Genomic DNA, 19,225 nt, shown 5'->3' with positions numbered 1-19,225 from the left:
TGAGCCGAGTTGTTCTTCAGGCTCCTCCCAGGCTTGTATCTCTACGTGGGAAGCAATGCTTCTTATCCCAGCCCTCCTCATTAATAGCATTCCCATCACACACCAGAGTCATTAAAAAAAGCCACTTGTCCTCCCCCATCCCCTCTGGTGTTTTCCTTTCATCATTCCATTTCTCCGTTTGGATGAACCAGCGGTGTGAATGTCTTGGCTGACACCTTTACTCCACCAGGACCAGAGTGAATTATTGGGAGGCAGAGAATCTTTGTAAGGCTGCCTCTCCATGGCCTGTTCCAGGCATTCTTGTGTTGTCATGGGAGCCCATGAAAGGCTGACTTTCTGCTCCCTATTTTTCTTAATGAACAAAGGTGTCAAACGCATCCTTGCATGTAGGTCATTTGGGAGGTTCCCCATAGCTGCAAAAAGTCAAGATGCTAAAAATAAGAGTGCTGCATGTATGCAAGGGAGCTCATACTTTCAGACTGATATGAGGCAATCCCTTCACCTTACCATCTAGGGAGGGATCCAGGTATTGTGTCAGTACAGATGTTCAGCAAGCACATAATGAAGATGACATTGTTGCTACAGTACAGTAAAGTGCTCCTCAGCAGCAAGGCTCCTCTGTAAGAATGTTCACCTGGTGAGTGCTTGTGGTACCCCGGGAGTTTGCCATTTCCAAAATGACATTTTTCCCCATTCTGACTGCCATATGCCACTACACAAACCCACTCTGCTATCTTATTTAGATGGATAAAAACATGATGGATAAAAACAAAGTAGGCTTTGTATAGAGACACACTCTTCATTATTCCTCAAATAGAAACAAGCCCAGGCTCTCTCTGCTAATCTCCCTCACAACAGTAACGAGAGAATGGACTCTGCTTCCGCTGCCTCTCAAAGCCATGAGCTGAACACAATGGATGTAGAAGAAATCAAATTTGCACCCCCCACGCGATAACCTCCTTATTTTCTTCCTCTTCCCTTTGCCTGTCCCTCCCTTTGTCTTTCTCCCTCCCCTCTATCTTCCTCTGCACTCCATCCTGCGCCTAGTTAACTTCATTGGTTGGAGGAAGAATGCTGAGGATGCAGGACTAAGGAGAAACCAGCATCAATTAGACTCTAAAGTGCACTTTATTTTTTTTGTCCCCCCCATGCCAAATTAAATTACGCTATCAATAAAAAAAGAAGCGCAATGGAAAAGCAATGAACTTTAATTATCGAAGCAGATCCTCAGCATGGGTCACTGCTCACTACACTCCAGTTCACAGTGTGCTCTCACACTGCACATGTGCTGGCTTGGGGTCACTGTTTAGATCTGTTCAGAGACGTAAATTTCACAAAATCCGTCTCACGTGTAATGATCAAACCTATCTGGTCAGGTGTCGCAGTATTTGTCCACATCATTGCGAACAGCCTTTAATTACACACAACATGCAAAGAAGAAGAAATCATACCCCTCATATAAAGTGATATTCTAACATTGAGTAATTATTTAACAATGCATTAAAGCTATGTTATTTTTCGCACTTGATTAGCATACGTGTATGCAACAAAAGAGATGAAAACACTTTGATAATTCTGCTGAGAACACTAGAGACACAGCGGGAAACAAATTAAACATGATAACTAAGACTGTGCTTCCCCCCCATGTGGATTGGATAGATGGTTTAATGCCTGTCTGAGAAAAAGCGAGACACAGAGAGGGGAGAGAAAGTGTGAGACAGCAGCTGTGATTCCCCTCTATTTCTTTTTTGGGAGGACTGCCAGGTCAGATGGCATGGCACGAAGTGACCTGTGTAAAATGTTACTGCCATTTGCCAAAGTTTTATCTTTCCATTCTGAGTGTGCAGTGTAAATTCTGACCTGTACTAAATGTGGAAGCTCTGCATTGAATGCCAACAGAGTAGCCTTTTTTTTAAATCCACTCATCTTTCCTGCTACTAGGGCTGTCCTAGTAAAATGGCTGAAAGTAAAATGGCTGACAGCATCTCACGATTGAAAAAAGGTGCATATAGTTGTGTAACAGCCCAGTACCACTGAATAATAGGTCATCCAGGGTTGTCCTGTAAATATATGTTTTTGTAGCGTGTGATAACACAAGATTGTACAGTCATTATAAATGTGCATGCAATGATGTGGGATTCTAAAATTGATTTAGATCCTCTGATTAAAGTTATTGACTTCATCAATAGAGGGCACTTGAGGATATTGAGGACATCAAGCAAACAAATTAAAGAGGGAGTGAGATGAGAGGATAAAGTAGGGGGTAGACAACATTATAATGCAGTCTAATACTGAAACTTCACTGACTGGCCAAGAAAATGAAGGTTGGTTTAAAACTTCTGACGAACTATTTTATTGCAGGGGTATTGGGTTGGACTGGGTTTTGTTGACTTTTGACTAGGTCAGTAAGACGTAACCTCAACAGACTAAATAGTAAAATGGAATTCTAAAGTGAGATTTGGAGCCATTACAACATGGCTGTGTGACATAAATATAATTCTCCAAACTAATTATTTATGATTTGGATGTATGCTGGCTAACTTGTCATTCTATCTGATGAATGTTACTGACCCAAATTCAGAAAACGAAATATATTTATTAAAGATTTTGAGCTACATTCAGAGCAGGGTGTGGTGTGATGTTTTCCAAATGTAGCGATGTGGATGTTGTGGCTGACAGTTGGGTATACAATGCAAGTGACTTTAAAACAACAGACCAAGTCCTATCCTGTACAAAAGTCAACTGGTTTCCTTTAACCATGAAGACAATGTAAACTAAACTAAACTTAATCATATAAGAAGTCATCTTTGATGTTAGAATGCAACAACTAATGACCTATTTTGTGTTTTTGGATATATTTGTGTTTGTTTGTCGCTAATGATGCCCATAAAATGCAAGAGATTACATTATTAAACATATACTACTAATTCCAAAATCAGAAATATTGCTCATGATTATTGATTGGATGTTGCTCTAATTAGTTGTCCTTATATTTTTTAGTTAATCAATTTATTGTGTTATTGTTTTATCTTTCTTTTTAGTTGATGTTACTAATAACAGAATGCATTCATACACTATGGATTAATTGTAAAAAGAGTAATAGGTCAGAAGAGTAAGTCATGGCTTTCCTTGGCATTCCCACTTGAACTGTGTGGTGATTAACAAATCAAAAACCAGCAGTTAAATGTAAAAAGTACCAAAGGCAAGTGATACTCAACTGATATGTTATAGCTGGCACCGGCTATATTTTGACAATTTGTTGTCAAGATACAGATTTTGATTGTGATTGGGTAAGAACTATACCTGAAATCCATTTTTTTGTCACAAAGGATGTTTGTATGACTCAATTTGGAACTGAAGAGATATGAATAGCCTCATAATTCCTCCATCAGCCACTGAGACACTCAGAATAGCTTAGAAAACATGTTTCCATTAAAACGAACAGTCACTAAAGAAACTGTTTCAATGAGCAGGAAATTAATCAACCAATGCAGCCCTCCTCTTGCATTTTCACACTCACGCACCGCCTCTGATTTCCTTGTCGAAATAGGCCTGTTATACAATTGAATTTTGTTGAATCATTATTCGTTGGTGTCGTCTCCTGGTGGTTTACATAACCAGGATGTAATAATAGAACAAGTGCGTGAATGCTCTCCCACAATACTACTGGTGCTCCCTGACCAAGAAACGGCTCTCAGGATGTAGCGCTATTTTGAGAATGTGTCAAGCAGGGAGACAGAGACAAAGAGAGAGAGAAGGGGAGAGAGAGAGAGATAGAGAGAGAGAGAGAGAGGAGGGAGGAAATGAACCGAATAAGTATATCTCCCCTGCCACATGCCCGCCTTTCACCCTGCCGAGTCACAGGCGTCGTGGCCTTTGCGGTTTTACAGATGCAGAAATGTCTCAAGGGCATGTGTAATTTGGCATCAAAAAGATCCAAACAGCAGCGTACAGAGCTTTGTTTCAGATTTGCTCATGACACATGGTGCTGTTTCAGTTTGAACTCAAACACACATCCCATTACGGAGGACGCTGGAGCACTCTACAAGTGCTACAAGCTGTAGACAGCATCGTCAGAGAGTGTGACTGCAGCCAGTAATGAATTATTACATGCTGCATGCGTGAAGAGACCCAACAGACAACCACACACACAGTAAGACTATGTGACTGGTTATGAAATGGACAGAGAAGCATTATAGATGCTCGAGCGCCTCAGATCTCTGCACAAATAGGCTGCTTAAAATACATAACTCATTTGCATTTTTGGACCTTCTTTCAAAAATACTGGCGTTGTAAAATGTAAGATGATAAAAATGTTTTCATCTTTTGCAAATAGATCTTTATTCCGGACAAATTACTAGCGGACAAATAACAGAGCTTCAGCTGGAGACGAACAAAAGCCTGACTGAGGGACACGGTGTGTGTGTGTGTGTGTGTGTGTGTCTGTCTGTGAGTGAGAGAGAGAGACACTCATGTTAGCAGTCACATCACATCACAGTTTGCAACCACATTGATTAAGAGAGTCACCATGCAGACTAATTTGGACATGGAGCAGACAGAACAATTACTAGCAACGGCTGATTTCATGTGAGGACATCAGAAGACTTTAATGGGTGTTGCACTTATATATCACTATACTTAAAGTATTTTTTTTAATTTTGAATGCAGCTTTCAATAATTTTATTCATGTCCTTTTGCAGGCACTGGTGAATAATGTATTCTCTATGCACATTGTGTGATTATACGTATGTAGACATGTGTTATCTTTTCTTTTGTGTGTGTGCACATATGTGTGGTGAGGAGTAGGGGAATTGAATGCCAGTATGTTGCATACTGTATGTGTGTGGGTATGTTTTATTTATCCCTCTCTATTGAAGATGCGGCCCTTTGAGAGACTCAAAGCAAATTCTATTGTAAACCCAGAGCTACTGAGGGACTGCGAGAGGCAAAGCCATCCATCAGTGTTGGACATATCCCCCATATGCAAAACAAATGAATTAGAGCACTCGCCTCCCACCGGGCCCACAACACAGCTGAGCAAAATAAGGTGTTGTGTTAGGAGAGGTGAAGGGATGCCATATAATAAGCTGGAGATTAGAAAACCCTCTTGTGGCGCCAAAGCGAAAGGACAGGCAAATATCAGGATTAATGAGTGAGTCAATTGGTTCTGGGAAAATTAGAGGAGGCCAAGACAGAGCGTTACAACTCTTCACCTCTTTTGAAGTGTATGGTGCTGAAGACAGTGTAGCTGTAAGATCTGTGGTTATCCTTCAAAGGGTCTGTAATCACTGGAAGTGGGTGCATAAGAACCCGACTGCACACAGCTGTGTGTCGCTTTTTTGCGGCACTGTGGTGCTGCTGTCCTCTAGGAATGATTAACCCAGAATAGCTTAATATAGAAAGAGAGGAAGAAATAGATGGGAGAGAGGGATGAGAGGGAAAGAGAGAGAGAGGGAGAGAGGAGGGCAGATAGGACATTATTGTATTCCGTTGAGAGTCTACTCTTTACCTCTGTACATCAAACCGTGTTCAGCACCGTTTAGCAATCTGTCTGCAAATTAATGGTGCACTGTAATCAGTCAGAAGCACTGAAATATGCTGCGTGTGAGGCTGTGGGTGTGTATGGGTAAACAAGTACATACACCAAGAATAATAGAGGCAGACTGCTTGTCATTTTCTGCTGCACTGTTCTTGTCTATGGCTACAATGTCCATGCAATCGGGCTCATTTAGGGTATGCACTTAGGTTAAAATGTCTATATTGCTCTGGAAAATGAAGTAATGAGTTAAATTTATTCTGTGTTATTATTGTAAGCCTCAGAAATCAGAGCACAGAACAATGGATAGTGAATGTCCTGATTGTAGCAAAGCATGGAATCTACTAGGTGAAAACGGGTGCAGTATTCATGATGCAGATAATGATCTCCAGAGTGGTGATATCACAATGATTGGGGATGGATTGGCTGCATTGCCACCAGGGCGAGCAATCATGTCTGCAGCTATTCTGGCTAATTGTGACATGGTGGCAGTGGCAGCAGGGGTGGGCTGGGTTCGCGTCCGACACAGAACACCAGCCAAGCCTGTTAGCTCACATACAGCCATCAGCGCTAATCTCCCGCTATGTGCTAACAATAGCGCTGATGTGCTTGCTTTCTGGAGAAGCTTTGCTCCCCCCCCCAAGCCTTCCTTGTGTGTGCGATGCCCCAGCAGCCAGCCGCCTTCAGCTTTTTCATTATCGAGGGAACAGTAAAGCTGAAATCAGCCGGGGTATTGTCGCTCCCCTGGAATGGCTGAGTGATTGAAGGCAGACAGGTTACCAGATTCGGCATCACATGAGCTTGGAAATGTGGAGGATGTGGTTAAACAGTTCTCTATACCATTAGGAAAAGAGGAAAAATGTGCAGGATTGTGGAGATGGGAGAGGAAGATACCCCGGTGTTTAACATAGTGGACAGGATAAGAGAGTTTGGAGAGAGAGAGCGGGAGAGAGAGAGACAAAATAACAGGAACACCCTTTAAAATAATGCAGGTCAGCAAAAAATTGTGATAGTGACACATGTGGAAAGAAATATTTCTTCAACATCAACTTCCACGGAAAGACAGCTGAACGTTCATGTATCAATGCTCTGCTTTATAATTAGTAGTTCTACTTGTATACGCCCCGTACCATACAGCCCTCTATTTGCTAATGAGCAGCTCCACCATTGTTGGAATACTGCCTTTCTAAAGGGTACCTTAACTGACAATAGCTGTTGAATAACGGGTACGGCTCATCGTATTCAGTTTTTACAGATTTTCCCCAATTAATAAAGACATTAAAACAATAACCACTTTTCCTAAAAGAAGCTCATTTGTCTAAACAAAATTCTGTCTCGTCTACATCAATATGTTGTTTCCTACAACCAGAAGATACTGATCTCGAAAGTTTACAGTAAGTAGAATCTCCATAAAGTATTATGCACAGTGTCGCATTACTCATATTGTAATAAATAAAGAAATGCACTGGCACTTTATTAAATGTAAATAGAAGCTTTAATTGATAACCGTTGTTATAGGCAAATTGTTTCCCCTCTTGGTACTCTGCAGTTTAATGCTTTTCCAATACACGTCCTCATTTACCTTCAATAATGGAATAATAAATGTAAATATAATGCTAGTCTACAGTTTGTGCATGCTAGCCAAGATATGATCTTTTTCTCAGTCCTATACTCCGACATCCTGTATTTACTTTCATATTGATAAGCACATGTGGTCCAGCACATTTCGTTAGGTCTTTAAATCTTGTAACAGCCCCTGGGCATTGAGCTTAAAACATGGTAAATTACATTGGACCTCAGCTGCACAGAAAAAAGAGAGCACCCCCTACCCCCACGTTATGTCAAAGTGTAATCCTCTATTTTAACACACTCCCTCAAGCTTTCCTTATTTGTTCTCTGTCTTTTTCTTTTTTTGCACCTTGATTTTTCTCAAAGACATAAATGGAAATGTCTGAGATGTGGTGTCTTTTGCACATTTCTTCTCGCATTCTAAAAGCTGCAACCAAACTGACATTAAAAATGCTTGTTTTCTGCAAAGCAGAAGCATCATTGCAACAGACACTTCTCCTTGATTGAGAAGAGAGAACGAGAGAAGGTTTCCCAAAACTCGCTAAGCTGAATCACAGACAAAGACACGGTTAGAGAAAGTGGGACTGCAATGTCACACACGACAGCAGGCTAGTAGGCATCTGGCAAGTGGACATGACCTTGCTGTCTGAGTTCATGAACAGGTCTGACACACCAAAATCCAGAGCAACCACAATCCGTTCACAGGACGTTTTGGGCACACGGCACTCTTCTCGGCCCTTTACCCCTTTTCAAGGTAAGGGAGGCATCAAACTGAATTGCTGATACATTTCACAATCAAATCAAGTAGACAATTATGTGCTTGTAGCAAATTCCATTCATGCATATTTTCAGTGCCAAAATACAATATGCTGACCCAGTTCCTCAATTGTGAATTGTGGTACATTGTGGTACTTAAATCTGTTTTTGCTTGATTTTGCCTGAACACATTCTAAGTTTTTATGATTTGGTACAAACCTTGTTATCAGTATACAACCTGCTCTACCTTGTATACATATATGTAAACTCATAGGCCCCTTTTGGTGAAAAATGTTCACCTTTAAATTGGTATTCTTAGACAGTAAAGCTTGTATGTGCTGGGTTTTTTCTCAGTTGTGAGGATTGCAGAGGTATAGTAACCATTGTGCTATTGATGCGCAACACGTCGCCTCTTTAATTCAAAATGTATGTCAATATTTCCAATAGATCTATGTGCCAAGGTGATACATTACAGAAATGAATGTGTCCATGAGCCAAGGGGCACAAGGTTATATTTCACCAATGTTGCGTATTCAAAAGCAAAACAAAAAATAAAACAGTTTGGAACTTTCTTTTTGAAGCAGACAAAACAATACAGTTCTTGTAAGCATGTTCCAACATTGCTCCATCAATTAAGTTGGATAGGGTCCACTTCACAGAGGCTGTAATCACGATGCAGCCAATCCTTTGATGTTGGAGCAAATGAGTTCAAAAATGTCAGAACAGTCTTATGGAGATTTGTTCCCTTATTTCACCACAGAGTACACTCGATCTCCCCAAAGTCAGTACATTTATTTTCCCTCACAATGATGAAATTGTCCATTGTCACGTCAAATAAGACGACGACAGAGGATCTTAGCTTTTTGGGGTGAAAAGAAAAGAAAAAAACCTCCTCTACACTTTTCCTGTTTGCTTAACCATCCATTGAAGTCTATTTGCATTTTTGACATTTATGGGTGTGCTCCCTACACTTGCAGTATAATTTATATGACTTATCCAGCTCATTTACAGATTGATAGCTGCCATTCTTAACTGGCTATAATGAATGCCTCATCACTGCATAAAGGCTACTGTGCTAGATCTGACATTATGCTAGGGAGTCCACAGAGTCACGTTCGTTCTTCATTAAAGTCAGATTTAAAAGCCATCATAACACCCTCTGGTTTTTTTATGCGTTCATATCATATATTGAAATCATTTTACTCTGTACAAGGAAACACCACTTGCCATGCTGGTTCATCTTTCAAAACTGAACAATGAAATGAAACAAAAATAAGAATTTCAATGAGAGAAGAGTCCCAGAGAGAGTCAGGAACAGGGTGAAGTTTGTGGCTGGTTCTGCTCAATTCACACAGCGATAAGGAGATGGTGAGGCAGAAGTTCCTAACTTATACATTCCACAATCGGGACATGCCACTCATTTGCCTTTCAAAAGACCTTGTCCTTTCTTATTAGTCCACTCATGTCCATTGTGATCTTGTCCTGGCAACAACAGGAATAACTGGTTTCTGTTCTGCCTCCATGCTGAAGTGGTTTAGCCTTTTTAGCCGTAAGGGGCACCTCACATTCACATGACCTCTTTTAACTACAAAACTCCACATTCTAATTCAAGCATTGTAAAAAGAAATAGCACGGCAGAAGTGTGCCTTAGAGCAGAGAAATGTGCAATATGATGGCCTGGACATGATAGGGGCCTTTACAGAATAAAGAAACGCGTAGAGATGAAGCTAATGAATACAGAAATAACCGGACTCTCTTTTATGCTCCGATTAGTGTTATGCAAATGCAGAGCACACCGGTGGGGGGAGAAAGAGGAAGGATTGTGTGCCAGTGACTGTCGGGGTCCCACCTGTTTCATCAGGCACTTTTAACCTGTCCACACTGCCCTAAAAAAGTCTCCCAAACTGCTTTGTCATCCTCTGTGAAAACAGCTCATTTAGGATTTTCTGTTAAACAGATGATTTAACATGAACCACCTGATTTTGAGCCTATTTTCCCTATCTCTTTTTAAACATAATGTAAAACATAGAGAGCCAATTACCGTATGCTTGTCTGCACATCAGATGCAGATTTAAATCAACACACACCTTTTCATATCAATGACACTGGAACAAGGGGGAAACCCACATCACAAACACGAGACTACAAACGCTGCAACTGCTTTTCAGGAACACAAAACAATAAATTGAAGAACAGCTGTACACAGTGATCAACCTTTGTTCCCTACACTCATGCGCGCATTCACATCAACATACAAACTATTGTCCTCTCTCTCTCTCTCTCCCTCTCTGTCTCTCTCACTCACTCATACAAACCTCTGCACCATGCAGTCCCACAGAGAAAAGGCAGTCCTCACAACTTATAAATATTACAATGAGCTGGATCTGGGTCATTAACATGACACAGTCGTTTCACTGTAGCCCAATTAGCAGTCAACATAGAGCCTAGAATGTTCCGCTGTTACTATACATAATAACTATATCACTGCGACAGACTACAGCGCTGCGAAGGATCAAACCTCACAATCACATTCAAGAAATATCAAGGACTCTACAGATAGCTTGACATTTAGAAAAAGTATACCTGATCAACTGACTTCCACACTGCAAAACAACCTAATAATTATGTCATTTTGTGAAGTCTGCCTCATTTGTTCAATGTCCCCACAGCCAGCAAGCCATCAAGCAAACAACCACCCAGTGGGGGGTACGCCAAAATGACAGCACACAGTTCCTGTGATATCTACAAATATAAAAATCCAGCCACTAAACACAATATGACATAGAACCAGAAAAAAGCAGACCTTTAAACCTGAAGCGATTAAACTTCATAACATTCAGGTTACCAGAAATGTGATTATTTTACCTATTTTAGAAGTTAATAATTCGACGAGCAAGGGAAAATTTGAAAAGTTCAAAGTAAGATATTAATTCCTCCACTCTTTCCCAGCCAGATCTCACACTCCAGTCTCCCCAATCAAGGACAGCAACGTTATTTATTGATCTACCTCATCGAGAAAATCATTGTAAAATGTTGATTTCAATTGGAAACTCTTTGACCTAATCTTACCTTATGATAGATTCTTAGAATCTTTCGGAGCTCAATAAAAGACAAAAGGACGTGTTAAGACATATATTTTTGCTGTGGTAGCTTTTTAGTGGTTTTTAATCAAACAAGTCCCCAAAGAAAGATTGAAGTCAAGACTAGGATGACACATGCATTTGAATACAGTCAGCTAGTATTGCATAGTCAGCGTAATACTTTTATACACAAAACAACTGGATTTTGAATCTTAATATAGTGTAGAATGATTTTACTTTCTTCGAGCAATTTTGTACATACATCTCATACAAGTACTTATGTATGTTTAGATTGAAACATATCAGCCAATGGTTAAACTATGTTAATTTATTCACTAAAAGGAAATTAAATATGACAAGGCCTTGAATGCTATGTGACTGTTTTCTCTCCTCAGTGACAGACGGGCTGCAGCCAAATGCTGAGGAGTCTGGCATGGGCTGCAGGAGGCTAGCCATTGGTGCAGGCACACACACACACACACACACACACACGCACACTATCCATGTCCCTGTCTTGACTACTTATATCCATCAAATTAATTTGTTGTTTTCATTCATGACAAATTTTACCTGCTGACCTATGGATTACCACGTCATTGATTGAGTTGAAATGTGTTAAATTGACTTGATGAAGTTTGTTTGTTTTGTTTTTTATTCATAATAGCCTTTATTGTAGCCTTGTGGCATTCACATTTTCTCATCGAGTTATCATAAATGAAAAAAGAAAATAATGAAACAAGTGAGGTGAGGTGAGGTGGAATCTGCTCAGGATTCATTCTTGTTGTGTATGAGGGAGATTACCGATTAACCAGGCATGCATGAGCTCCCTCAATTCACCCAGGCCTTTCTGCATCTAGAGTTTCAAAGCTCAAAGAATGTCTTTTCTCTCTCTCTGCAGTAGAGGAGCGGACTGACAGCCCCTGTCACAAGGCCTTGACCTGAGCAGTGAAACAGACTGGTACCTCGGCAGACTCCATAGAGACGACCTGGATTAAATCAAGTGTAAGTCTATCCTTGTCAGATCAAAACTATCATAGTAGGGCTGGCTTGCCTACATGCAGGTGCCAGGATGAGTGACACATTAAGGTCAGAGACTAACAGGGTGTGTGGGGGACCGGGAAAAAAATAGATACCGAAACTCACATCAATACACACTCAAACACACCATGTGCACATGCATGAACATGCACTCATGATTGGAAACAGATGAACAAATGGTGAACGCAGTATAAAGTCCGTCCTGAAATTGTATTCTGTTGTGTTTCTGTAAGGTCCTTGTGTATGTGAAATATTTAACAGTAGGTTTGTATCCTTGTGATTTAGTGCACTGGTGTGTCTTTATAGGTGTGGGAATCTGTGGTCATCGAGAAAAGTTTTCTTTTTTTTCCTCCCAGAATGATCAAATATATAATGCCTGTACAGCTCAGCAGTCCAAGATATGTGACTGCTAGCTGGGGTGTGACCACGCTGTGTTGTTTTGTGGGGCTTTGACTGATGACCAGATTCCTGCCGCGATGCTGAGCTGAGCTACCATCTGATTGCCAGCCTGATTGGGTTTATGAGTTAAAAAGCAGATCTGGGAGACAGACGGCAAAGCTCGACCCAGATGTCCAGATCCCAGACACTCATTCTGCACCCCTGGGTCGGCAGAAGGCACCGGTTCAGGAGGGCTCCCGCATGCGCTTTAACACACAAACGCACACACACACAGACACGCCAATATACATCCGTGGTAAAAAATGTGTATTTTTTTTTTTTTCTCTTAACCAATGAAAGAACAGCCGCCTGTTCAGTAGTCACAGCATGAAAAGACTATGCTACTCTTCATGGTGTTAGTGCAGCCTAGCTCAGGGTCAAACCTTGATGGAGGCTACTGAAATGCATTGGCTGTTAATATTACAGATTTTGTGAAATGTTTTAGCTCAATTTGATTTACACACATTGCAACAGCTGCAAGGTTGATGCTGATTTGTTTGCCTTCTGTACAACTTTCGTCCATGATGCTTTCACCTGAGAATAGTGTACTGGAAATGAAGTACTACTGAAATGCTATTACCGCTTTGTTGGATTGCCAAGAACAAAATCTTTGCAACTACCCCTGCAGGTAACGCTAGCAATTTGTAATGGATAAAAAATCTGCATGAAAGAAATGCTTCCTCTCCAGAGAAGCACATCAGCTGTAACAGGTCAAGTATCCCTTAGGGTGTTTTCTTTTCATCATAAAAACAGCACTGCAAGTTAAAAGGCTAGCGGTACTCCTTCTTGTATGTACATACACATGCGCATGATTGTCTCTACTATAAAACAACTTTTGTCTTCAATGACCCCTCTCAGACTGAGAGAATGGCTTTTTGGTTTACAGGATACAGGCTGCATTTGAAGGAAATTCACATTGAACAACTAACATTTGCAGCAGGCTAACAGTGTGTGTATTTTTAAATAGCCTACAGTTTTAAATCCAGATTGTTGTTTTTTTACTGAAGGCTGGTGTCCATTGACAACCTCTGTTTTAGCTAGCAGCTCATAAGCTGCCTATATGGGATGCGCTAGTCATGGCTCTGTTGCTATGCGACCACTAAAAACCTGTTGGAAAGGCATCTCTCCAGTTCAAATGTTTTAACTTTGAGTGTTTAGAGCACCAGGCACGGTCAGTTCACTCTAAATTCCACTGTCAACAACGAAGAATTGTGAAGACAGCGCCTGAGAGGAAGGTCTACTTTCCTACCCTGACTTCAATTTTCTTTTTTATTGTCTTTTTTTCTTAGGAGGACTTAAATATCTTACCTCCATAAGGCACGATCTGGAAAAATAAAGGAGGGCAGTGAAAGATAGCCCGCAACCCTTTACCAGCCCATTTAACCTTTTAATTTAGCAGCAGGAATTTATGTGGTGGCCAGCATCACTTTAAAGAGACGCTGCCCAGGTGCCCCGAAGGCAGGAAGAATGACTCCTCTGTGGTGCATACAGTATGTCCATATTTCTGTTAATGTGTGTGTTTGTGTGTGTGTGTGAGAGAGAGAGAGAGAGAGAGAGAGAGAGAGAGAGAGAGAGAAAGAGGGGGAGAATGTGTTTGTGAGTATTTGCACTCTTCTCGTGCAAGCTGTTATTAACAGAGCCTTCACATCAGTCATACTTCGGGTGCTGTCGCTCTCATTTTAGCACCATGTGACATTCCAGTGAGGTCAAGAAAAGAGAGACTGGCAGCAGAGAGGAAGGTGAGGATTACTAAGTTGAAAAGACACCATCATCACGACTGGCAAGGTGGGTGATGTAAGGCGAGTGGTGAGTAATGATGCACCCTGAATTCAGGCCAGTGCTCTTAGCTGAATTTTACGAAGGAAGCGAGGAAACAGGGAGATAGTAATAGAAGAGTTTGAAGAATTCCTTTTTTTAGCCCTGAGTCAGAGCAGCAACAAATATTTCAAGCTGTAATGTTTCAAAATAGCAAAAAACACAAGCAAACACCTCAAAATGTTGCCACGCTGAACATGCTTATCTATATTCAATTTAATCCTCTGCTGTTCCCACTGCAAGAGTGGCAGTAGGGAGGGACAGAAAAAAGGAGCAATGCTCCCTGGCCTCTAGAATGACAGAATGGCACTTTTATGATGTCTCCCAGATTATTCCCTGAGATGGATGGGCTGAGCTGGAACACCAATTGATTAATACATCGACTGGCGGAATGTGCTGCGGCCGTCTCCCTGCTCAGCTGTTCTTTCCCTGGACAGAACATTCAGCCAGACATGCTGGAGAGGATGACTAATGAGTGGGACTATACGGCACATACCAACCATTCATGTCTGTCTGTGAATGTTTGCTGCGCTCAAGATGCTTCCCTTGTGTCAGGTTACAGTGTATTATATTATACAAGCATGAACAACATACAGTACCAGGTTGAGATGATCACCCACAGGGATGCAGTGACAAAACAGTGACAAACTGCTACATGTTTTACAGCCAACCTATCAGAACACAACACTCTCTTCAAAGCAGTGCATCATCTCACGGCAGCACAGTTTTTTTTTTTTTAAATCACATTCACAATAGCTGCCTGTGATGCAGACTTGCAACAGCGCGTCAGTGACCATCACGTTTGAGCTTACTCACTGCCGGGTTATGACAGCATCTACCAAACGTCAATTCCTTTTAAGGTGACTCTCTTCCTGCCCGCCTCTGAAAATATGCGTGATTATTCCCCATGAGACTGAGCTTTCTGTCTAAAAGCAGCAGTCATCAGTGGTGATGCACTTTGAAAAAGCTTCAAATCACATAACTACAGCTGAGAGACATGAAACATTTGCCACAGTGCTGAAACACTGGTAATAAGGACACATTCATGCGTACATTAACCTTTGCTAATTACAATATAAATAATGCTCCGTGGGCAAGGAAGTTGAATGCAGCACACTGAATATTTGAATGTGGGTTCATGAACAAACGTAATATACTTATCATATTCAATCCCAATATGTATTGTTAGTGCTCTGAATTCTGTGACTGTAATCCATCATGTGGATGCTGTCAGCTTGGTCTTCATAAAAAGGCTTCTTTAACCTCCAGCGTTAGGGCTCCTATCTGGCCCACTACTTCAGACCCCCTGCATCGCACTGCTGGTCTCAAATACAAAAAGCAAGGGAGTAGATAACGAATCACTGAACTGTTCCCTTTCTCATTGAATGACACCCCCTGTGAGATGTTATACCCAGAGAAGATGAAACATGTAGGGGTAGCTCCATTATTGATACAAGTCCCCGGCAGCGAAAGAAAAGAATGCTAATGGTGTCCTAAGCTGGGCTTTACAGAGATTAATCCGATTTGAGAAGTGAACGTTTTATTATATGGCACAAAGTGCTGGCCCTGATCTGAACTGAGTCACAGGCTGAGAAAGGGAAAAAAAATGACAAAGGGAGTGTGGAAAGGGAACATGGGTATACAGTCTGTCGCTTTGCAAGACCCTGGCACCTCATTGCAGCAGTGCCCTTTTCCAGCTGACAAGTTCATTCATTTTCTGACATGGCTGCTTGCAATGATTTTTAATAGATACGTCAGACAACAATGGCCGGAGAAATTGGACATAAAACAGATATCTATGGTAGCAACATCATCAGCTGAGGACGGGCTTTGTGTGAGCAGCAGGAAGCCCCTCTTGGTCCCTCTGCTGCACCTGCACTAAGGCTATTTCCCTTCCACTGCTTAGAAGGAATATAGGGGCACACTGGGGATACAGATGTTGTCACCCTGGCAAAGTGAAATAAATATTGATCAAGATACAGTTTCCCAGTGAATTAGTCCGTTTTAAAGTCATTAGCTCCCTATGTTGGCTTGATCTTTATGTTGCCTATGACATCCTAAATCTACAGCCCACATTCATCTTCAAGGAAATCTCCTCTGGGATGAGAAGGTTTGAGGAATGTTAAATAGGGAGGGGGAATAGTCTTTCAAATGACAGTCTTCCTGAATCGCGTTGACTCATTTTTTGAAACTGTCTAGCTAGTAAGTCACCCAAAACATTTAATTCATGATTCAAAACTTAGTTCTAGGTATTATGTGAGTCAATTGGCCACTGCCATTTGTCATCAGGGCAGTCAACCCTGGAAATATTTCTCATGTACAAAACGTTGCTCTCGTTTTTGTTGACACTCACTGCTTACTGTACTATACAATGATGTCAGTGTTGTCTAGCTAAAAGCTTTCATTTATCGCACTGAGGTTTTCAGATTCAGATTTCAACAGTAGGGAAAGGTTAAATGAGAAAAGTCCAGACTGAACAATACTATAGTACACAAAAAAAGGGATATGTACATTTCACAGTTTCAAAGCTGACATTTTCACTGAGAATCAACTCATCAGTTTTGATCAGCAAAACATGTGTAAGTGGTTATTGTCCAAATTGTTGACAATTGCACTTACTCTTTTGCACACCTATGCAAAAACGAGCAATTAGTTTGAATGAATGAGTAATTAAAATATCTTCAATTAACTAATTATTTAGAGATTTTAAGTTATTGTTTTAAAATAAATGTTTTCATCAAGACTTGAGCCAAAGCAAAAAAGAAAAACTGTATTACTATGAATCATTGTGCACCATTTGCCAACAAACAACTGCAATCTTAGGACTATGTAGGGGGGGATTTATCATCCTATAGCCTCTGACAGAGCAAAAACATAAAATCAGCAGTCTAATTTGTCTCCCCAAGGTGATGTCACTCCATCATATGGAGGGCTTTTCTTTCAGCGGGTGAATAATGTCCGCCATGTTTCTCACTTTCACAGGTGAGAGATGCAATTCATTCTTTGTCTGAGGAGTGACAACCACCTCAATTCATGCCTTTACCACCAACACCAGTTTATAACCAACATGACAGACATCTATTTTTTAAGTTCACCTGCTACTGAGTTCAAAAGCACTGATATGAAAAATTAAACGTGTTTTCACCAACCGTTGTTCAGCTCATCCTAAAATACTAGGTAGGTAAGTAGGTAGATAGACAGGTGGACAGATAGACAGACCGACACATAGATAGATAAATAAATAGATATAAAACCTATCTCTTTAACTAACTTGCAAAATGTTGTTTTGCAATACGATTTGGGACAACTGCAACTCACGTTTTAACTTATTGTATATCACAGGCATAAATCCTCAAATGTGTCATCTGTTGCTTCCTTGCATACTGGGAAAGGATTATATTTAGCAGACCAAGGGCTCAGATTCTCGGGCTATGAACTACAACAGCCATGTCTTCTCCAGCTGAGCAGAGGCAGAGCGAAGACGGCAGATTTTAATTTCAGCACCACGTAAGAAGGACAGCTCCCTCCCAGGCTTCCACGGAGGCAGTGAACAAGCGCCTTCTGTGTAAACCACGAGAAGAAAAAGAAGGGATACAAGGACCAGTTTGACGATGTAGGCATCAGCGATTCCAAAGATGCCATCCATACATTTTAAATGTCAAAACTACATGTTTTACACCATGAATTATTTATCAAAGGTCAAATAGCATAGAAATACCCGTGCTAAATATGGCACATACTCAAGGCTGAGAGCAGGTATACATTGGACGGGTGGTGGATGGGTGCTTTGCCTTGAGCGCATGCATCATTTGAATGCACGCATTTTCTTCACTACCCATTACAAATATTTGACTTGCCCTGTTTTGTAGAAAAGCTAAACTCTTTCTTTTCTACTGGTCATGACATCTTAGCGTGATGCTCGCGCTCTCAACTCCAAGGGCGCGCAGAGAAACGCAAGCAGACCCACACGAGCGCGCGCATCTTCTCCTATATCTTTAAAATCAGCGCACGATTAGAGATCTTTTAGTTAGAGGCCGCAGTATCAGTGAGGGTAAATCCTTGGCAATGTTGTGCCCCCAAATTAGTTCATATCACTGCAGTCATCAAAATAAGGTGGACAACTAGCACATTTGGACATCCAACAGGAAGAACAGGCGGACGGGGCAGTTATGTTTGAGGAATGAGTGAGGCAATCAACATCTTTTTTTTACGCCACAAACACTAACTTACTTGTTCACAAAGACGCCGAGGTCTGCAGGGTCTCTGATTTAGACGGAGATCGGTCCCTCTCCCGCTCCCTCCCCAAAAACTGCATCGAAAAAACATCCGCAATTCTCAGACGATTTCGCCGGATCCGTGGTGATATTTTCTTGTCAGACACATTGCGTCCCCTCTCTCAAAACGACGTGGTATATAATCCACACATCAGTCTGGATGGACATGCTAATAACTCTCACAGTGAAATTTCATCCGATATTTCCTCTTTTTTTTCAGGACGCACATAACACGGAGGCACCCACAAGTGCCATTGAAGAAACAACTCTCCCGATGTGGTCCCCGGTTAATTTTCTCCAAATGATGAGTTGGGGATGAGTTAGGTGGATGTGAATTAATACTGTTATTATTTCCTCTCAGATTTAAATGAAATGTTTAAAAAGTAACCTCTCCCCAACATGTAGAGCACGGAGAACATCATGTGGTCAATTTCCAGGTAGATCCATCCTTAAAAGCACGTCATTTGACTGTATGACAGACCATCATCCACACATAGATGGGGAGAGGTGGGGTTATTTTAACGTCCCGCTCGCTGTCGTTTTCAAACGTAACTTTTCTTCAAGTCCCTATTACTTCTTAGTCATCAACCCTGCTGAGTCTGATTAGATTTCACCTCACAACCCAGTGCGGAATTCGAGATGCTTATTTCTATTTCCTCTCTTGGTGATATTGATGAGCGAAGTCCCGCGGTTTAGAGAGTGAATAGGTATCCTATGCA

This window comes from Anarhichas minor, unplaced genomic scaffold (genome assembly GCF_050575085.1).
Source record: "Anarhichas minor isolate MPS153535 unplaced genomic scaffold, ASM5057508v1 ptg000011l, whole genome shotgun sequence".
Taxonomy (NCBI): domain Eukaryota; kingdom Metazoa; phylum Chordata; class Actinopteri; order Perciformes; family Anarhichadidae; genus Anarhichas; species Anarhichas minor.
The sequence above is the reverse complement of the archived record's forward strand: the minus strand, read 5'-3'. Positions refer to the sequence as shown.